General features: G+C 33.7%; 18 non-coding genes across 18 annotated transcripts; all 18 read right to left on the minus strand.

Annotated features, from left to right (window-relative positions):
• Window positions 1-609: 609 nt before the first annotated feature.
• Window positions 610-692, minus strand: TRNAL-CAG (transfer RNA leucine (anticodon CAG)). The gene has a single exon. It is a non-coding gene; the product is annotated as a tRNA-Leu (tRNA).
• A 1,939-nt stretch (window positions 693-2,631) lies between these two features.
• Window positions 2,632-2,714, minus strand: TRNAL-CAG (transfer RNA leucine (anticodon CAG)). Its single transcript has one exon. It is a non-coding gene; the product is annotated as a tRNA-Leu (tRNA).
• Window positions 2,715-3,643: 929 nt separating this feature from the next.
• On the minus strand, window positions 3,644-3,726 carry TRNAL-CAG (transfer RNA leucine (anticodon CAG)). The gene has a single exon. It is a non-coding gene; the product is annotated as a tRNA-Leu (tRNA).
• Window positions 3,727-4,654: 928 nt separating this feature from the next.
• TRNAL-CAG (transfer RNA leucine (anticodon CAG)) lies at window positions 4,655-4,737 on the minus strand. The gene has a single exon. It is a non-coding gene; the product is annotated as a tRNA-Leu (tRNA).
• A 928-nt stretch (window positions 4,738-5,665) lies between these two features.
• On the minus strand, window positions 5,666-5,748 carry TRNAL-CAG (transfer RNA leucine (anticodon CAG)). Its single transcript has one exon. It is a non-coding gene; the product is annotated as a tRNA-Leu (tRNA).
• A 928-nt stretch (window positions 5,749-6,676) lies between these two features.
• On the minus strand, window positions 6,677-6,759 carry TRNAL-CAG (transfer RNA leucine (anticodon CAG)). Its single transcript has one exon. It is a non-coding gene; the product is annotated as a tRNA-Leu (tRNA).
• Window positions 6,760-7,687: 928 nt separating this feature from the next.
• On the minus strand, window positions 7,688-7,770 carry TRNAL-CAG (transfer RNA leucine (anticodon CAG)). Its single transcript has one exon. It is a non-coding gene; the product is annotated as a tRNA-Leu (tRNA).
• Window positions 7,771-8,698: 928 nt separating this feature from the next.
• TRNAL-CAG (transfer RNA leucine (anticodon CAG)) lies at window positions 8,699-8,781 on the minus strand. The gene has a single exon. It is a non-coding gene; the product is annotated as a tRNA-Leu (tRNA).
• Window positions 8,782-9,709: 928 nt separating this feature from the next.
• TRNAL-CAG (transfer RNA leucine (anticodon CAG)) lies at window positions 9,710-9,792 on the minus strand. Its single transcript has one exon. It is a non-coding gene; the product is annotated as a tRNA-Leu (tRNA).
• Window positions 9,793-10,720: 928 nt separating this feature from the next.
• TRNAL-CAG (transfer RNA leucine (anticodon CAG)) lies at window positions 10,721-10,803 on the minus strand. The gene has a single exon. It is a non-coding gene; the product is annotated as a tRNA-Leu (tRNA).
• A 928-nt stretch (window positions 10,804-11,731) lies between these two features.
• TRNAL-CAG (transfer RNA leucine (anticodon CAG)) lies at window positions 11,732-11,814 on the minus strand. Its single transcript has one exon. It is a non-coding gene; the product is annotated as a tRNA-Leu (tRNA).
• A 928-nt stretch (window positions 11,815-12,742) lies between these two features.
• On the minus strand, window positions 12,743-12,825 carry TRNAL-CAG (transfer RNA leucine (anticodon CAG)). Its single transcript has one exon. It is a non-coding gene; the product is annotated as a tRNA-Leu (tRNA).
• A 1,832-nt stretch (window positions 12,826-14,657) lies between these two features.
• Window positions 14,658-14,740, minus strand: TRNAL-CAG (transfer RNA leucine (anticodon CAG)). The gene has a single exon. It is a non-coding gene; the product is annotated as a tRNA-Leu (tRNA).
• Window positions 14,741-16,680: 1,940 nt separating this feature from the next.
• TRNAL-CAG (transfer RNA leucine (anticodon CAG)) lies at window positions 16,681-16,763 on the minus strand. The gene has a single exon. It is a non-coding gene; the product is annotated as a tRNA-Leu (tRNA).
• Window positions 16,764-17,691: 928 nt separating this feature from the next.
• Window positions 17,692-17,774, minus strand: TRNAL-CAG (transfer RNA leucine (anticodon CAG)). The gene has a single exon. It is a non-coding gene; the product is annotated as a tRNA-Leu (tRNA).
• A 928-nt stretch (window positions 17,775-18,702) lies between these two features.
• On the minus strand, window positions 18,703-18,785 carry TRNAL-CAG (transfer RNA leucine (anticodon CAG)). The gene has a single exon. It is a non-coding gene; the product is annotated as a tRNA-Leu (tRNA).
• A 929-nt stretch (window positions 18,786-19,714) lies between these two features.
• TRNAL-CAG (transfer RNA leucine (anticodon CAG)) lies at window positions 19,715-19,797 on the minus strand. The gene has a single exon. It is a non-coding gene; the product is annotated as a tRNA-Leu (tRNA).
• Window positions 19,798-20,726: 929 nt separating this feature from the next.
• On the minus strand, window positions 20,727-20,809 carry TRNAL-CAG (transfer RNA leucine (anticodon CAG)). The gene has a single exon. It is a non-coding gene; the product is annotated as a tRNA-Leu (tRNA).
• Between the last annotated feature and the right edge of the window lie 609 nt (window positions 20,810-21,418).

Genomic DNA, 21,418 nt, shown 5'->3' on the forward strand with positions numbered 1-21,418 from the left:
ATCATTACTTCAAATGTGGCAGTTTCCAAAATACATTGAAAAGGGGATGTGCAGTATCTATTTTTCTAATTCATAGAATGCCAAGGAAAAATGCGGTAATTATTTTTTTTGCTCTATTCAGGATTGGATTCCAAGTGTCTAGAATTTGTTGTCTTGTGGATTTTCACTCACCATAGAAAAGACATTTATGAACTTTCCAAGAACTGGCTAATGATATTGGCTTATGGCCTTGATTGGATGCTATGAAGGAGTGTACAAGTAGGGTTTGTGTTCATGACCACTGGCTTAAAAGAGCAGTGTTCTTACTCCTGAGATATGGAGCCCTGATTCAGAAGTTGGGGGATATTTTATTTTGCAAACTCAGTATATGAAAAAATGTTGACCAAAGAGAAAAATACATATAATATTGATGTCTGAAGTAGTATTTAAGTCCATATTTTTAGGGAAGATTGCAACATTTTCTTTGATTGATATAAAGCAGAAATAATGGAAGGTTGATTATTCTTCAAAGTGGTTTGTGAAACAGATTTGCAGTGAATATCTTAAGTATTTCTCTTCACAAGCAACAAGGAAGAGACATTGTAGAACAAAGAAGAAAAGGAAGAACACTGTCAGAAGTGGGATTTGAACCCACGCCTCCAGAGGAGACTGCGACCTGAACGCAGCGCCTTAGGCCGCTCGGCCATCCTGACACATAAAATACTAAGTTTCATAAAAATTGGATAAAACTAATTAACCAAAACTACTTTTTCAAAGGAGCAATGTCCATGCTGCTGTTGAAACTATTGATTCAAATATTAGTAATAAATTGCTTTTTCAATTATTTTTCAAAGATGCTTAAGGTTGGATAAATCAAAAAGATATTGTAAAAATAACATTAACACGGAATTACCTATAGTTTAGGATTTTCCATATATTTGAGAAAATGCTTGACACAAATAACATCTTCACATGCTCTACAATTAATGCCTGAATTTTGTATTGATTGATTGAGAGCTGCATTGAAAGAAAATCATTACTCCAAATGTGGCAGTTTCCAAAATACATTGAAAAGGGGATGTGCAGTATCTATTTTTCTAATTCATAGAATGCCAAGGAAAAAAGCGGTAATTATTTTTTTTGCTCTATTCAGGATTGGATTCCAAGTGTCTAGAATTTGTTGTCTTGTGGATTTTCACTCACCATAGAAAAGACATTTATGAACTTTCCAAGAACTGGCTAATGATATTGGCTTATGGCCTTGATTGGATGCTATGAAGGAGTGTACAAGTAGGGTTTGTGTTCAACACCACTGGCTTAAAAGAGCAGTGTTCTTACTCCTGAGATATGGAGCCCTGATTCAGAAGTTGGGGGATATTTTATTTTGCAAACTCAGTATATGAAAAAATGTTGACCAAAGAAAAAAATACATATAATATTGATGTCTGAAGTAGTATTTAAGTCCATATTTTTAGGGAAGATTGCAACATTTTCTTTGATTGATATAAAGCAGAAATAATGGAAGGTTGATTATTCTTCAAAGTGGTTTGTGAAACAGATTTGCAGTGAATATCTTAAGTATTTCTCTTCACAAGCAACAAGGAAGAGACATTGTAGAACAAAGAAGAAAAGGAAGAACACTGTCAGAAGTGGGATTTGAACCCACGCCTCCAGAGGAGACTGCGACCTGAACGCAGCTCCTTAGGCCGCTCGGCCATCCTGACACATAAAATACTAAGTTTCATAAAAATTGGATAAAACTAATTAACCAAAACTACTTTTTCAAAGGAGCAATGTCCATGCTGCTGTTGAAACTATTGATTCAAATATTAGTAATAAATTGCTTTTTCAATTATTTTTCAAAGATGCTTAAGGTTGGATAAATCAAAAAGATATTGTAAAAATAACATTAACACGGAATTACCTATAGTTTAGGATTTTCCAAATATTTGAGAAAATGCTTGACACAAATAACATCTTCACATGCTCTACAATTAATGCCTGAATTTTGTATTGATTGATTGAGAGCTGCATTGAAAGAAAATCATTACTTCAAATGTGGCAGTTTCCAAAATACATTGAAAAGGGGATGTGCAGTATCTATTTTTCTAATTCATAGAATGCCAAGGAAAAATGCGGTAATTATTTTTTTTGCTCTATTCAGGATTGGATTCCAAGTGTCTAGAATTTGTTGTCTTGTGGATTTTCACTCACCATAGAAAAGACATTTATGAACTTTCCAAGAACTGGCTAATGATATTGGCTTATGGCCTTGATTGGATGCTATGAAGGAGTGTACAAGTAGGGTTTGTGTTCATGACCACTGGCTTAAAAGAGCAGTGTTCTTACTCCTGAGATATGGAGCCCTGATTCAGAAGTTGGGGGATATTTTATTTTGCAAACTCAGTATATGAAAAAATGTTGACCAAAGAGAAAAATACATATAATATTGATGTCTGAAGTAGTATTTAAGTCCATATTTTTAGGGAAGATTGCAACATTTTCTTTGATTGATATAAAGCAGAAATAATGGAAGGTTGATTATTCTTCAAAGTGGTTTGTGAAACAGATTTGCAGTGAATATCTTAAGTATTTCTCTTCACAAGCAACAAGGAAGAGACATTGTAGAACAAAGAAGAAAAGGAAGAACACTGTCAGAAGTGGGATTTGAACCCACGCCTCCAGAGGAGACTGCGACCTGAACGCAGCGCCTTAGGCCGCTCGGCCATCCTGACACATAAAATACTAAGTTTCATAAAAATTGGATAAAACTAATTAACCAAAACTACTTTTTCAAAGGAGCAATGTCCATGCTGCTGTTGAAACTATTGATTCAAATATTAGTAATAAATTGCTTTTTCAATTATTTTTCAAAGATGCTTAAGGTTGGATAAATCAAAAAGATATTGTAAAAATAACATTAACACGGAATTACCTATAGTTTAGGATTTTCCAAATATTTGAGAAAATGCTTGACACAAATAACATCTTCACATGCTCTACAATTAATGCCTGAATTTTGTATTGATTGATTGAGAGCTGCATTGAAAGAAAACCATTACTTCAAATGTGGCAGTTTCCAAAATACATTGAAAAGGGGATGTGCAGTATCTATTTTTCTAATTCATAGAATGCCAAGGAAAAATGCGGTAATTATTTTTTTTGCTCTATTCAGGATTGGATTCCAAGTGTCTAGAATTTGTTGTCTTGTGGATTTTCACTCACCATAGAAAAGACATTTATGAACTTTCCAAGAACTGGCTAATGATATTGGCTTATGGCCTTGATTGGATGCTATGAAGGAGTGTACAAGTAGGGTTTGTGTTCAACACCACTGGCTTAAAAGAGCAGTGTTCTTACTCCTGAGATATGGAGCCCTGATTCAGAAGTTGGGGGATATTTTATTTTGCAAACTCAGTATATGAAAAAATGTTGACCAAAGAAAAAAAATACATATAATATTGATGTCTGAAGTAGTATTTAAGTCCATATTTTTAGGAAAGATTGCAACATTTTCTTTGATTGATATAAAGCAGAAATAATGGAAGGTTGATTATTCTTCAAAGTAGTTTGTGAAACAGATTTGCAGTGAATATCTTAAGTATTTCTCTACACAAGCAACAAGGAAGAGACATTGTAGAACAAAGAAGAAAAGGAAGAACTCTGTCAGAAGTGGGATTTGAACCCACGCCTCCAGAGGAGACTGCAACCTGAACGCAGTGCCTTATACCGCTCGGCCATCCTGACACATAAAAAACTACGTTTCATAAAAATTGGATAAAACTAATTAACCAAAACTACTTTTTCAAAGGTGCAATGTCCATGCTGCTGTTGAAACTATTGATTCAAATATTAGTAATATATTGCTTTTTCAATTATTTTTCAAAGATGCTTAAGGTTGGATAAATCAAAAAGATATTGTAAAAATAACATTAACACGGAATTACCTATAGTTTAGGATTTTCCATATATTTGAGAAAATGCTTGACACAAATAACATCTTCACATGCTCTACAATTAATGCCTGAATTTTGTATTGATTGATTGAGAGCTGCATTGAAAGAAAATCATTACTCCAAATGTGGCAGTTTCCAAAATACATTGAAAAGGGGATGTGCAGTATCTATTTTTCTAATTCATAGAATGCCAAGGAAAAAAGCGGTAATTATTTTTTTTGCTCTATTCAGGATTGGATTCCAAGTGTCTAGAATTTGTTGTCTTGTGGATTTTCACTCACCATAGAAAAGACATTTATGAACTTTCCAAGAACTGGCTAATGATATTGGCTTATGGCCTTGATTGGATGCTATGAAGGAGTGTACAAGTAGGGTTTGTGTTCAACACCACTGGCTTAAAAGAGCAGTGTTCTTACTCCTGAGATATGGAGCCCTGATTCAGAAGTTGGGGGATATTTTATTTTGCAAACTCAGTATATGAAAAAATGTTGACCAAAGAAAAAAATACATATAATATTGATGTCTGAAGTAGTATTTAAGTCCATATTTTTAGGGAAGATTGCAACATTTTCTTTGATTGATATAAAGCAGAAATAATGGAAGGTTGATTATTCTTCAAAGTGGTTTGTGAAACAGATTTGCAGTGAATATCTTAAGTATTTCTCTTCACAAGCAACAAGGAAGAGACATTGTAGAACAAAGAAGAAAAGGAAGAACACTGTCAGAAGTGGGATTTGAACCCACGCCTCCAGAGGAGACTGCAACCTGAACGCAGCGCCTTAGGCCGCTCGGCCATCCTGACACATAAAATACTAAGTTTCATAAAAATTGGATAAAACTAATTAACCAAAACTACTTTTTCAAAGGAGCAATGTCCATGCTGCTGTTGAAACTATTGATTCAAATATTAGTAATAAATTGCTTTTTCAATTATTTTTCAAAGATGCTTAAGGTTGGATAAATCAAAAAGATATTGTAAAAATAACATTAACACGGAATTACCTATAGTTTAGGATTTTCCAAATATTTGAGAAAATGCTTGACACAAATAACATCTTCACATGCTCTACAATTAATGCCTGAATTTTGTATTGATTGATTGAGAGCTGCATTGAAAGAAAATCATTACTTCAAATGTGGCAGTTTCCAAAATACATTGAAAAGGGGATGTATAGTATCTATTTTTCTAATTCATAGAATGCCAAGGAAAAATGCGGTAATTATTTTTTTTGCTCTATTCAGGATTGGATTCCAAGTGTCTAGAATTTGTTGTCTTGTGGATTTTCACTCACCATAGAAAAGACATTTATGAACTTTCCAAGAACTGGCTAATGATATTGGCTTATGGCCTTGATTGGATGCTATGAAGGAGTGTACAAGTAGGGTTTGTGTTCATGACCACTGGCTTAAAAGAGCAGTGTTCTTACTCCTGAGATATGGAGCCCTGATTCAGAAGTTGGGGGATATTTTATTTTGCAAACTCAGTATATGAAAAAATGTTGACCAAAGAAAAAAATACATATAATATTTATGTCTGAAGTAGTATTTAAGTCCATATTTTTAGGGAAGATTGCAACATTTTCTTTGATTGATATAAAGCAGAAATAATGGAAGGTTGATTATTCTTCAAAGTGGTTTGTGAAACAGATTTGCAGTGAATATCTTAAGTATTTCTCTTCACAAGCAACAAGGAAGAGACATTGTAGAACAAAGAAGAAAAGGAAGAACACTGTCAGAAGTGGGATTTGAACCCACGCCTCCAGAGGAGACTGCGACCTGAACGCAGCGCCTTAGGCCGCTCGGCCATCCTGACACATAAAGTACTAAGTTTCATAAAAATTGGATAAAACTAATTAACCAAAACTACTTTTTCAAAGGAGCAATGTCCATGCTGCTGTTGAAACTATTGATTCAAATATTAGTAATAAATTGCTTTTTCAATTATTTTTCAAAGATGCTTAAGGTTGGATAAATCAAAAAGATATTGTAAAAATAACATTAACACGGAATTACCTATAGTTTAGGATTTTCCAAATATTTGAGAAAATGCTTGACACAAATAACATCTTCACATGCTCTACAATTAATGCCTGAATTTTGTATTGATTGATTGAGAGCTGCATTGAAAGAAAACCATTACTTCAAATGTGGCAGTTTCCAAAATACATTGAAAAGGGGATGTGCAGTATCTATTTTTCTAATTCATAGAATGCCAAGGAAAAATGCGGTAATTATTTTTTTTGCTCTATTCAGGATTGGATTCCAAGTGTCTAGAATTTGTTGTCTTGTGGATTTTCACTCACCATAGAAAAGACATTTATGAACTTTCCAAGAACTGGCTAATGATATTGGCTTATGGCCTTGATTGGATGCTATGAAGGAGTGTACAAGTAGGGTTTGTGTTCAACACCACTGGCTTAAAAGAGCAGTGTTCTTACTCCTGAGATATGGAGCCCTGATTCAGAAGTTGGGGGATATTTTATTTTGCAAACTCAGTATATGAAAAAATGTTGACCAAAGAAAAAAATACATATAATATTGATGTCTGAAGTAGTATTTAAGTCCATATTTTTAGGAAAGATTGCAACATTTTCTTTGATTGATATAAAGCAGAAATAATGGAAGGTTGATTATTCTTCAAAGTAGTTTGTGAAACAGATTTGCAGTGAATATCTTAAGTATTTCTCTACACAAGCAACAAGGAAGAGACATTGTAGAACAAAAAAGAAAAGGAAGAACACTGTCAGAAGTGGGATTTGAACCCACGCCTCCAGAGGAGACTGCGACCTGAACGCAGTGCCTTAGGCCGCTCGGCCATCCTGACACATAAAAAACTACATTTCATAAAAATTGGATAAAACTAATTAACCAAAAGTACTTTTTCAAAGGTGCAATTTCCATGCTGCTGTTGAAACTATTGATTCAAATATTAGTAATATATTGCTTTTTCAATTATTTTTCAAAGATGCTTAAGGTTGGATAAATCAAAAAGATATTGTAAAAATAACATTAACACGGAATTACCTATAGTTTAGGATTTTCCAAATATTTGAGAAAATGCTTGACACAAATAACATCTTCACATGCTCTACAATTAATGCCTGAATTTTGTATTGATTGATTGAGAGCTGCATTGAAAGAAAATCATTACTCCAAATGTGGCAGTTTCCAAAATACATTGAAAAGGGGATGTGCAGTATCTATTTTTCTAATTCATAGAATGCCAAGGAAAAATGCAGTAATTATTTTTTTTGCTCTATTCAGGATTGGATTCCAAGTGTCTAGAATTTGTTGTCTTGTGGATTTTCACTCACCATAGAAAAGACATTTATGAACTTTCCAAGAACTGGCTAATGATATTGGCTTATGGCCTTGATTGGATGCTATGAAGGAGTGTACAAGTAGGGTTTGTGTTCAACACCACTGGCTTAAAAGAGCAGTGTTCTTACTCCTGAGATATGGAGCCCTGATTCAGAAGTTGGGGGATATTTTATTTTGCAAACTCAGTATATGAAAAAATGTTGACCAAAGAAAAAAATACATATAATATTGACTTCTGAAGTAGTATTTAAGTCCATATTTTTAGGGAAGATTGCAACATTTTCTTTGATTGATATAAAGCAGAAATAATGGAAGGTTGATTATTCTTCAAAGTGGTTTGTGAAACAGATTTGCAGTGAATATCTTAAGTATTTCCCTTCACAAGCAACAAGGAAGAGACATTGTAGAACAAAGAAGAAAAGGAAGAACACTGTCAGAAGTGGGATTTGAACCCACGCCTCCAGAGGAGACGGCGACCTGAACGCAGCGCCTTAGACCGCTCGGCCATCCTGACACATAAAACACTAATTTTCATAAAAATTGGATAAAACTAATTAACCAAAACTACTTTTTCAAAGGTGCAATGTCCATGCTGCTGTTGAAACTATTGATTCAAATATTAGTAATAAATTGCTTTTTCAATTATTTTTCAAAGATGCTTAAGGTTGGATAAATCAAAAAGATATTGTAAAAATAACATTAACACGGAATTACCTATAGTTTAGGATTTTCCAAATATTTGAGAAAATGCTTGACACAAATAACATCTTCACATGCTCTACAATTAATGCCTGAATTTTGTATTGATTGATTGAGAGCTGCATTGAAAGAAAATCATTACTCCAAATGTGGCAGTTTCCAAAATACATTGAAAAGGGGATGTGCAGTATCTATTTTTCTAATTCATAGAATGCCAAGGAAAAATGCGGTAATTATTTTTTTTGCTCTATTCAGGATTGGATTCCAAGTGTCTAGAATTTGTTGTCTTGTGGATTTTCACTCACCATAGAAAAGACATTTATGAACTTTCCAAGAACTGGCTAATGATATTGGCTTATGGCCTTGATTGGATGCTATGAAGGAGTGTACAAGTAGTGTTTGTGTTCATGACCACTGGCTTAAAAGAGCAGTGTTCTTACTCCTGAGATATGGAGCCCTGATTCAGAAGTTGGGGGATATTTTATTTTGCAAACTCAGTATATGAAAAAATGTTGACCAAAGAAAAAAATACATATAATATTGATGTCTGAAGTAGTATTTAAGTCCATATTTTTAGGGAAGATTGCAACATTTTCTTTGATTGACATAAAGCAGAAATAATGGAAGGTTGATTATTCTTCAAAGTGGTTTGTGAAACAGATTTGCAGTGAATATCTTAAGTATTTCTCTTCACAAGCAACAAGGAAGAGACATTGTAGAACAAAGAAGAAAAGGAAGAACACTGTCAGAAGTGGGATTTGAACCCACGCCTCCAGAGGAGACTGCGACCTGAACGCAGCGCCTTAGGCCGCTCGGCCATCCTGACACATAAAGTACTAAGTTTCATAAAAATTGGATAAAACTAATTAACCAAAACTACTTTTTCAAAGGAGCAATGTCCATGCTGCTGTTGAAACTATTGATTCAAATATTAGTAATAAATTGCTTTTTCAATTATTTTTCAAAGATGCTTAAGGTTGGATAAATCAAAAAGATATTGTAAAAATAACATTAACACGGAATTACCTATAGTTTAGGATTTTCCAAATATTTGAGAAAATGCTTGACACAAATAACATCTTCACATGCTCTACAATTAATGCCTGAATTTTGTATTGATTGATTGAGAGCTGCATTGAAAGAAAACCATTACTTCAAATGTGGCAGTTTCCAAAATACATTGAAAAGGGGATGTGCAGTATCTATTTTTCTAATTCATAGAATGCCAAGGAAAAATGCGGTAATTATTTTTTTTGCTCTATTCAGGATTGGATTCCAAGTGTCTAGAATTTGTTGTCTTGTGGATTTTCACTCACCATAGAAAAGACATTTATGAACTTTCCAAGAACTGGCTAATGATATTGGCTTATGGCCTTGATTGGATGCTATGAAGGAGTGTACAAGTAGGGTTTGTGTTCAACACCACTGGCTTAAAAGAGCAGTGTTCTTACTCCTGAGATATGGAGCCCTGATTCAGAAGTTGGGGGATATTTTATTTTGCAAACTCAGTATATGAAAAAATGTTGACCAAAGAAAAAAATACATATAATATTGATGTCTGAAGTAGTATTTAAGTCCATATTTTTAGGAAAGATTGCAACATTTTCTTTGATTGATATAAAGCAGAAATAATGGAAGGTTGATTATTCTTCAAAGTAGTTTGTGAAACAGATTTGCAGTGAATATCTTAAGTATTTCTCTACACAAGCAACAAGGAAGAGACATTGTAGAACAAAGAAGAAAAGGAAGAACACTGTCAGAAGTGGGATTTGAACCCACGCCTCCAGAGGAGACTGCGACCTGAACGCAGTGCCTTAGGCCGCTCAGCCATCCTGACACATAAAAAACTACGTTTCATAAAAATTGGATAAAACTAATTAACCAAAAGTACTTTTTCAAAGGTGCAATTTCCATGCTGCTGTTGAAACTATTGATTCAAATATTAGTAATATATTGCTTTTTCAATTATTTTTCAAAGATGCTTAAGGTTGGATAAATCAAAAAGATATTGTAAAAATAACATTAACACGGAATTACCTATAGTTTAGGATTTTCCAAATATTTGAGAAAATGCTTGACACAAATAACATCTTCACATGCTCTACAATTAATGCCTGAATTTTGTATTGATTGATTGAGAGCTGCATTGAAAGAAAATCATTACTCCAAATGTGGCAGTTTCCAAAATACATTGAAAAGGGGATGTGCAGTATCTATTTTTCTAATTCATAGAATGCCAAGGAAAAATGCAGTAATTATTTTTTTTGCTCTATTCAGGATTGGATTCCAAGTGTCTAGAATTTGTTGTCTTGTGGATTTTCACTCACCATAGAAAAGACATTTATGAACTTTCCAAGAACTGGCTAATGATATTGGCTTATGGCCTTGATTGGATGCTATGAAGGAGTGTACAAGTAGGGTTTGTGTTCAACACCACTGGCTTAAAAGAGCAGTGTTCTTACTCCTGAGATATGGAGCCCTGATTCAGAAGTTGGGGGATATTTTATTTTGCAAACTCAGTATATGAAAAAATGTTGACCAAAGAAAAAAATACATATAATATTGACTTCTGAAGTAGTATTTAAGTCCATATTTTTAGGGAAGATTGCAACATTTTCTTTGATTGATATAAAGCAGAAATAATGGAAGGTTGATTATTCTTCAAAGTGGTTTGTGAAACAGATTTGCAGTGAATATCTTAAGTATTTCCCTTCACAAGCAACAAGGAAGAGACATTGTAGAACAAAGAAGAAAAGGAAGAACACTGTCAGAAGTGGGATTTGAACCCACGCCTCCAGAGGAGACGGCGACCTGAACGCAGCGCCTTAGACCGCTCGGCCATCCTGACACATAAAACACTAACTTTCATAAAAATTGGATAAAACTAATTAACCAAAACTACTTTTTCAAAGGTGCAATGTCCATGCTGCTGTTGAAACTATTGATTCAAATATTAGTAATAAATTGCTTTTTCAATTATTTTTCAAAGATGCTTAAGGTTGGATAAATCAAAAAGATATTGTAAAAATAACATTAACACGGAATTACCTATAGTTTAGGATTTTCCAAATATTTGAGAAAATGCTTGACACAAATAACATCTTCACATGCTCTACAATTAATGCCTGAATTTTGTATTGATTGATTGAGAGCTGCATTGAAAGAAAATCATTACTCCAAATGTGGCAGTTTCCAAAATACATTGAAAAGGGGATGTGCAGTATCTATTTTTCTAATTCATAGAATGCCAAGGAAAAATGCGGTAATTATTTTTTTTGCTCTATTCAGGATTGGATTCCAAGTGTCTAGAATTTGTTGTCTTGTGGATTTTCACTCACCATAGAAAAGACATTTATGAACTTTCCAAGAACTGGCTAATGATATTGGCTTATGGCCTTGATTGGATGCTATGAAGGAGTGTACAAGTAGTGTTTGTGTTCATGACCACTGGCTTAAAAGAGCAGTGTTCTTACTCCTGAGATATGGAGCCCTGATTCAGAAGTTGGGGGATATTTTATTTTGCAAACTCAGTATATGAAAAAATGTTGACCAAAGAAAAAAATACATATAATATTGATGTCTGAAGTAGTATTTAAGTCCATATTTTTAGGGAAGATTGCAACATTTTCTTTGATTGACATAAAGCAGAAATAATGGAAGGTTGATTATTCTTCAAAGTGGTTTGTGAAACAGATTTGCAGTGAATATCTTAAGTATTTCTCTTCACAAGCAACAAGGAAGAGACATTGTAGAACAAAGAAGAAAAGGAAGAACACTGTCAGAAGTGGGATTTGAACCCACGCCTCCAGAGGAGACTGCGACCTGAACGCAGCGCCTTAGACCGCTCGGCCATCCTGGCACATAAAACACTAAGTTTCATAAAAATTGGATAAAACTAATTAACCAAAATTACTTTTTCAAAGGTGCAATGTCCATGCTGCTGTTGAAACTATTGATTCAAATATTAGTAATAAATTGCTTTTTCAATTATTTTTCAAAGATGCTTAAGGTTGGATAAATCAAAAAGATATTGTAAAAATAACATTAACACGGAATTACCTATAGTTTAGGATTTTCCAAATATTTGAGAAAATGCTTGATACAAATAACATCTTCACATGCTCTACAATTAATGCCTGAATTTTGGATTGATTGATTGAGAGCTGCATTGAAAGAAAATCATTACTCCAAATGTGGCAGTTTCCAAAATACATTGAAAAGGGGATGTGCAGTATCTATTTTTCTAATTCATAGAATGCCAAGGAAAAATGCAGTAATTATTTTTTTTGCTCTATTCAGGATTGGATTCCAAGTGTCTAGAATTTGTTGTCTTGTGGATTTTCACTCACCATAGAAAAGACATTTATGAACTTTCCAAGAACTGGCTAATGATATTGGCTTATGGCCTTGATTGGATGCTATGAAGGAGTGTACAAGTAGGGTTTGTGTTCAACACCACTGGCTTAAAAGAGCAGTGTTCTTACTCCTGAGATATGGAGCCCTGATTCAGAAGTTGGGGGATATTTTATTTTGCAAACTCAGTATATGAAAAAATGTTGACCAAAGAAAAAAATACATATAATATTGATGTCTGAAGTAGTATTTAAGTCCATATTTTTAGGGAAGATTGCAACATTTTCTTTGATTGATATAAAGCAGAAATAATGGAAGGTTGATTATTCTTCAAAGTGGTTTGTGAAACAGATTTGCAGTGAATATCTTAAGTATTTCTCTTCACAAGCAACAAGGAAGAGACATTGTAGAACAAAGAAGAAAAGGAAGAACACTGTCAGAAGTGGGATTTGAACCCACGCCTCCAGAGGAGACTGCGACCTGAACGCAGCGCCTTAGACCGCTCGGCCATCCTGACACATAAAACACTAACTTTCATAAAAATTGGATAAAACTAATTAACCAAAACTACTTTTTCAAAGGTGCAATGTCCATGCTGCTGTTGAAACTATTGATTCAAATATTAGTAATATATTGCTTTTTCAATTATTTTTCAAAGATGCTTAAGGTTGGATAAATCAAAAAGATATTGTAAAAATAACATTAACACGGAATTACCTATAGTTTAGGATTTTCCAAATATTTGAGAAAATGCTTGACACAAATAACATCTTCACATGCTCTACAATTAATGCCTGAATTTTGTATTGATTGATTGAGAGCTGCATTGAAAGAAAATCATTACTCCAAATGTGGCAGTTTCCAAAATACATTGAAAAGGGGATGTGCAGTATCTATTTTTCTAATTCATAGAATGCCAAGGAAAAATGCGGTAATTATTTTTTTTGCTCTATTCAGGATTGGATTCCAAGTGTCTAGAATTTGTTGTCTTGTGGATTTTCACTCACCATAGAAAAGACATTTATGAACTTTCCAAGAACTGGCTAATGATATTGGCTTATGGCCTTGATTGGATGCTATGAAGGAGTGTACAAGTAGGGTTTGTGTTCAACACCACTGGCTTAAAAGAGCAGTGTTCTTACTCCTGAGATATGGAGCCCTGATTCAGAAGTTGGGGGATATTTTATTTTGCAAACTCAGTATATGAAAAAATGTTGACCAAAGAAAAAAATACATATAATATTGATGTCTGAAGTAGTATTTAAGTCCATATTTTTAGGGAAGATTGCAACATTTTCTTTGATTGATATAAAGCAGAAATAATGGAAGGTTGATTATTCTTCAAAGTGGTTTGTGAAACAGATTTGCAGTGAATATCTTAAGTATTTCTCTTCACAAGCAACAAGGAAGAGACATTGTAGAACAAAGAAGAAAAGGAAGAACACTGTCAGAAGTTGGATTTGAACCCTCGCCTCCAGAGGAGACTGCGACCTGAACGCAGCACCTTAGACCGCTCGGCCACCCCGATTAGTAATAAATTACTTTTTCAATTATTTTTCAAAGATGCTTAAAGTTGGATAAATCAAAAAGATATTGTAAAAATAACATTAACACGGAATTACCTATAGTTTAGGATTTTCCAAATATTTGAGAAAATGCTTGACACAAATAACATCTTCACATGCTCTACAATTAATGCCTGAATTTGTATTGATTGATTGAGAGCTGCATTGAAAGAAAATCATTACTTCAAATGTGGCAGTTTCCAAAATACATTGAAAAGGGGATGTGCAGTATCTATTTTTCTAATTCATAGAATGCCAAGGAAAAATGCGGTAATTATTTTTTTTGCTCTATTCAGGATTGGATTCCAAGTGTCTAGAATTTGTTGTCTTGTGGATTTTCACTCACCATAGAAAAGACATTTATGAACTTTCCAAGAACTGGCTAATGATATTGGCTTATGGCCTTGATTGGATGCTATGAAGGAGTGTACAAGTAGGGTTTGTGTTCATGACCACTGGCTTAAAAGAGCAGTGTTCTTACTCCTGAGATATGGAGCCCTGATTCAGAAGTTGGGGGATATTTTATTTTGCAAACTCAGTATATGAATAAATGTTGACCAAAGAAAAAAATACATATAATATTGATGTCTGAAGTAGTATTTAAGTCCATATTTTTAGGAAAGATTGCAACATTTTCTTTGATTGATATAAAGCAGAAATAATGGAAGGTTGATTATTCTTCAAAGTGGTTTGTGAAACAGATTTGCAGTGAATATCTTAAGTATTTCTCTTCACAAGCAACAAGGAAGAGACATTGTAGAACAAAGAAGAAAAGGAAGAACACTGTCAGAAGTGGGATTTGAAGCCACGCCTCCAGAGGAGACTGCGACCTGAACGCAGCGCCTTAGACCGCTCGGCCATCCTGACACATAAAATACTAAGTTTCATAAAAATTGGATAAAACTAATTAACCAAAACTACTTTTTCAAAGGTGCAATGTCCATGCTGCTGTTGAAACTATTGATTCAAATATTAGTAATAAATTGCTTTTTCAATTATTTTTCAAAGATGCTTAAGGTTGGATAAATCAAAAAGATATTGTAAAAATAACATTAACACGGAATTACCTATAGTTTAGGATTTTCCAAATATTTGAGAAAATGCTTGACACAAATAACATCTTCACATGCTCTACAATTAATGCCTGAATTTTGTATTGATTGATTGAGAGCTGCATTGAAAGAAAACCATTACTTCAAATGTGGCAGTTTCCAAAATACATTGAAAAGGGGATGTGAAGTATCTATTTTTCTAATTCATAGAATGCCAAGGAAAAATGCGGTAATTATTTTTTTTGCTCTATTCAGGATTGGATTCCAAGTGTCTAGAATTTGTTGTCTTGTGGATTTTCACTCACCATAGAAAAGACATTTATGAACTTTCCAAGAACTGGCTAATGATATTGGCTTATGGCCTTGATTGGATGCTATGAAGGAGTGTACAAGTAGGGTTTGTGTTCAACACCACTGGCTTAAAAGAGCAGTGATCTTACTCCTGAGATATGGAGCCCTGATTCAGAAGTTGGGGGATATTTTATTTTGCAAACTCAGTATATGAAAAAATGTTGACCAAAGAAAAAAATACATATAATATTGATGTCTGAAGTAGTATTTAAGTCCATATTTTTAGGAAAGATTGCAACATTTTCTTTGATTGATATAAAGCAGAAATAATGGAAGGTTGATTATTCTTCAAAGTGGTTTGTGAAACAGATTTGCAGTGAATATCTTAAGTATTTCTCTTCACAAGCAACAAGGAAGAGACATTGTAGAACAAAGAAGAAAAGGAAGAACACTGTCAGAAGTGGGATTTAAACCCACGCCTCCAGAGGATACTGCGACCTGAACGCAGCGCCTTAGACCGCTCGGCCATCCTGACACATAAAAAACTAAGTTTCATAAAAATTGGATAAAACTAATTAACCAAAATTACTTTTTCAAAGGTGCAATGTCCATGCTGCTGTTGAAACTATTGATTCAAATATTAGTAATACATTGCTTTTTCAATTATTTTTCAAAGATGCTTAAAGTTGGATAAATCAAAAAGATATTGTAAAAATAACATTAACACGGAATTACCTATAGTTTAGGATTTTCCAAATATTTGAGAAAATGCTTGACACAAATAACATCTTCACATGCTCTACAATTAATGCCTGAATTTTGGATTGATTGATTGAGAGCTGCATTGAAAGAAAATCATTACTCCAAATGTGGCAGTTTCCAAAATACATTGAAAAGGGGATGTGCAGTATCTATTTTTCTAATTCATAGAATGCCAAGGAAAAATGCGGTAATTATTTTTTTTTGCTCTATTCAGGATTGGATTCCAAGTGTCTAGAATTTGTTGTCTTGTGGATTTTCACTCACCATAGAAAAGACATTTATGAACTTTCCAAGAACTGGCTAATGATATTGGCTTATGGCCTTGATTGGATGCTATGAAGGAGTGTACAAGTAGGGTTTGTGTTCAACACCACTGGCTTAAAAGAGCAGTGTTCTTACTCCTGAGATATGGAGCCCTGATTCAGAAGTTGGGGGATATTTTATTTTGCAAACTCAGTATATGAAAAAATGTTGACCAAAGAAAAAAATACATATAATATTGATGTCTGAAGTAGTATTTAAGTCCATATTTTTAGGGAAGATTGCAACATTTTCTTTGATTGATATAAAGCAGAAATAATGGAAGGTTGATTATTCTTCAAAGTGGTTTGTGAAACAGATTTGCAGTGAATATCTTAAGTATTTCTCTTCACAAGCAACAAGGAAGAGACATTGTAGAACAAAGAAGAAAAGGAAGAACACTGTCAGAAGTGGGATTTGAACCCACGCCTCCAGAGGAGACTGCGACCTGAACGCAGCGCCTTAGGCCGCTCGGCCATCCTGACACATAAAATACTAAGTTTCATAAAAATTGGATAAAACTAATTAACCAAAACTACTTTTTCAAAGGAGCAATGTCCATGCTGCTGTTGAAACTATTGATTCAAATATTAGTAATAAATTGCTTTTTCAATTATTTTTCAAAGATGCTTAAGGTTGGATAAATCAAAAAGATATTGTAAAAATAACATTAACACGGAATTACCTATAGTTTAGGATTTTCCAAATATTTGAGAAAATGCTTGACACAAATAACATCTTCACATGCTCTACAATTAATGCCTGAATTTTGGATTGATTGATTGAGAGCTGCATTGAAAGAAAATCATTACTTCAAATGTGGCAGTTTCCAAAATACATTGAAAAGGGGATGTGCAGTATCTATTTTTCTAATTCATAGAATGCCAAGGAAAAATGCGGTAATTATTTTTTTTGCTCTATTCAGGATTGGAATCCAAGTGTCTATAATTTGTTGTCTTGTGGATTTTCACTCACCATAGAAAAGACATTTATGAACTTTCCAAGAACTGGCTAATGATATTGGCTTATGGCCTTGATTGGATGCTATGAAGGAGTGTACAAGTAGGGTTTGTGTTCATGACCACTGGCTTAAAAGAGCAGTGTTCTTACTCCTGAGATATGGAGCCCTGATTCAGAAGTTGGGGGATATTTTATTTTGCAAACTCAGTATATGAAAAAATGTTGACCAAAGAAAAAAATACATATAATATTGATGTCTGAAGTAGTATTTAAGTCCATATTTTTAGGAAAGATTGCAACATTTTCTTTGATTGATATAAAGCAGAAATAATGGAAGGTTGATTATTCTTCAAAGTGGTTTGTGAAACAGATTTGCAGTGAATATCTTAAGTATTTCTCTTCACAAGCAACAAGGAAGAGACATTGTAGAACAAAGAAGAAAAGGAAGAACACTGTCAGAAGTGGGATTTGAAGCCACGCCTCCAGAGGAGACTGCGACCTGAACGCAGCGCCTTAGACCGCTCGGCCATCCTGACACATAAAATACTAAGTTTCATAAAAATTGGATAAAACTAATTAACCAAAACTACTTTTTCAAAGGTGCAATGTCCATGCTGCTGTTGAAACTATTGATTCAAATATTAGTAATAAATTGCTTTTTCAATTATTTTTCAAAGATGCTTAAGGTTGGATAAATCAAAAAGATATTGTAAAAATAACATTAACACGGAATTACCTATAGTTTAGGATTTTCCAAATATTTGAGAAAATGCTTGACACATATAACATCTTCACATGCTCTACAATTAATGCCTGAATTTTGTATTGATTGATTGAGAGCTGCATTGAAAGAAAACCATTACTTCAAATGTGGCAGTTTCCAAAATACATTGAAAAGGGGATGTGAAGTATCTATTTTTCTAATTCATAGAATGCCAAGGAAAAATGCGGTAATTATTTTTTTTGCTCTATTCAGGATTGGATTCCAAGTGTCTAGAATTTGTTGTCTTGTGGATTTTCACTCACCATAGAAAAGACATTTATGAACTTTCCAAGAACTGGCTAATGATATTGGCTTATGGCCTTGATTGGATGCTATGAAGGAGTGTACAAGTAGGGTTTGTGTTCAACACCACTGGCTTAAAAGAGCAGTGTTCTTACTCCTGAGATATGGAGCCCTGATTCAGAAGTTGGGGGATATTTTATTTTGCAAACTCAGTATATGAAAAAATGTTGACCAAAGAAAAAAATACATATAATATTGATGTCTGAAGTAGTATTTAAGTCCATATTTTTAGGAAAGATTGCAACATTTTCTTTGATTGATATAAAGCAGAAATAATGGAAGGTTGATTATTCTTCAAAGTGGTTTGTGAAACAGATTTGCAGTGAATATCTTAAGTATTTCTCTTCACAAGCAACAAGGAAGAGACATTGTAGAACAAAGAAGAAAAGGAAGAACACTGTCAGAAGTGGGATTTAAACCCACGCCTCCAGAGGAGACTGCGACCTGAACGCAGCGCCTTAGACCGCTCGGCCATCCTGACACATAAAAAACGAAGTTTCATAAAAATTGGATAAAACTAATTAACCAAAATTACTATTTCAAAGGTGCAATGTCCATGCTGCTGTTGAAACTATTGATTCAAATATTAGTAATACATTGCTTTTTCAATTATTTTTCAAAGATGCTTAAAGTTGGATAAATCAAAAAGATATTGTAAAAATAACATTAACACGGAATTACCTATAGTTTAGGATTTTCCAAATATTTGAGAAAATGCTTGACACAAATAACATCTTCACATGCTCTACAATTAATGCCTGAATTTTGGATTGATTGATTGAGAGCTGCATTGAAAGAAAATCATTACTCCAAATGTGGCAGTTTCCAAAATACATTGAAAAGGGGATGTGCAGTATCTATTTTTCTAATTCATAGAATGCCAAGGAAAAATGCGGTAATTATTTTTTTTTGCTCTATTCAGGATTGGATTCCAAGTGTCTAGAATTTGTTGTCTTGTGGATTTTCACTCACCATAGAAAAGACATTTATGAACTTTCCAAGAACTGGCTAATGATATTGGCTTATGGCCTTGATTGGATGCTATGAAGGAGTGTACAAGTAGGGTTTGTGTTCAACACCACTGGCTTAAAAGAGCAGTGTTCTTACTCCTGAGATATGGAGCCCTGATTCAGAAGTTGGGGGATATTTTATTTTGCAAACTCAGTATATGAAAAAATGTTGACCAAAGAAAAAAATACATATAATATTGATGTCTGAAGTAGTATTTAAGTCCATATTTTTAGGGAAGATTGCAACATTTTCTTTGATTGATATAAAGCAGAAATAATGGAAGGTTGATTATTCTTCAAAGTGGTTTGTGAAACAGATTTGCAGTGAATATCTTAAGTATTTCTCTTCACAAGCAACAAGGAAGAGACATTGTAGAACAAAGAAGAAAAGGAAGAACACTGTCAGAAGTGGGATTTGAACCCACGCCTCCAGAGGAGACTGCGACCTGAACGCAGCGCCTTAGACCGCTCGGCCATCCTGACACATAAAAAACGAAGTTTCATAAAAATTGGATAAAACTAATTAACCAAAATTACTTTTTCAAAGGTGCAATGTCCATGCTGCTGTTGAAACTATTGATTCAAATATTAGTAATACATTGCTTTTTCAATTATTTTTCAAAGATGCTTAAAGTTGGATAAATCAAAAAGATATTGTAAAAATAACATTAACACGGAATTACCTATAGTTTAGGATTTTCCAAATATTTGAGAAAATGCTTGACACAAATAACATCTTCACATGCTCTACAATTAATGCCTGAATTTTGGATTGATTGATTGAGAGCTGCATTGAAAGAAAATCATTACTCCAAATGTGGCAGTTTCCAAAATACATTGAAAAGGGGATGTGCAGTATCTATTTTTCTAATTCATAGAATGCCAAGGAAAAATGCGGTAATTATTTTTTTTTGCTCTATTCAGAATTGGATTCCAAGTGTCTAGAATTTGTTGTCTTGTGGATTTTCACTCACCATAGAAAAGACATTTATGAACTTTCCAAGAACTGGCTAATGATATTGGCTTATGGCCTTGATTGGATGCTATGAAGGAGTGTACAAGTAGGGTTTGTGTTCAACACCACTGGCTTAAAAGAGCAGTGTTCTTACTCCTGAGATATGGAGCCCTGATTCAGAAGTTGGGGGATATTTTATTTTGCAAACTCAGTATATGAAAAAATGTTGACCAAAGAAAAAAATACATATAATATTGATGTCTGAAGTAGTATTTAAGTCCATATTTTTAGGGAAGATTGCAACATTTTCTTTGATTGATATAAAGCAGAAATAATGGAAGGTTGATTATTCTTCAAAGTGGTTTGTGAAACAGATTTGCAGTGAATATCTTAAGTATTTCTCTTCACAAGCAACAAGGAAGAGACATTGTAGAACAAAGAAGAAAAGGAAGAACACTGTCAGAAGTGGGATTTGAACCCACGCCTCCAGAGGAGACTGCGACCTGAACGCAGCGCCTTAGGCCGCTCGGCCATCCTGACACATAAAATACTAAGTTTCATAAAAATTGGATAAAACTAATTAACCAAAACTACTTTTTCAAAGGAGCAATGTCCATGCTGCTGTTGAAACTATTGATTCAAATATTAGTAATAAATTGCTTTTTCAATTATTTTTCAAAGATGCTTAAGGTTGGATAAATCAAAAAGATATTGTAAAAATAACATTAACACGGAATTACCTATAGTTTAGGATTTTCCAAATATTTGAGAAAATGCTTGACACAAATAACATCTTCACATGCTCTACAATTAATGCCTGAATTTTGTATTGATTGATTGAGAGCTGCATTGAAAGAAAATCATTACTTCAAATGTGGCAGTTTCCAAAATACATTGAAAAGGGGATGTGCAGTATCTATTTTTCTAATTCATAGAATGCCAAGGAAAAATGCGGTAATTATTTTTTTTGCTCTATTCAGGATTGGATTCCAAGTGTCTAGAATTTGTTGTCTTGTGGATTTTCACTCACCATAGAAAAGACATTTATGAACTTTCCAAGAACTGGCTAATGATATTGGCTTATGGCCTTGATTGGATGCTATGAAGGAGTGTACAAGTAGGGTTTGTGTTCATGACCACTGGCTTAAA

The sequence above is a fragment of the Taudactylus pleione genome, unplaced genomic scaffold (assembly GCF_031769625.1).
Source record: "Taudactylus pleione unplaced genomic scaffold, aTauple2 ptg000190l, whole genome shotgun sequence".
NCBI lineage: Eukaryota > Metazoa > Chordata > Amphibia > Anura > Myobatrachidae > Taudactylus > Taudactylus pleione.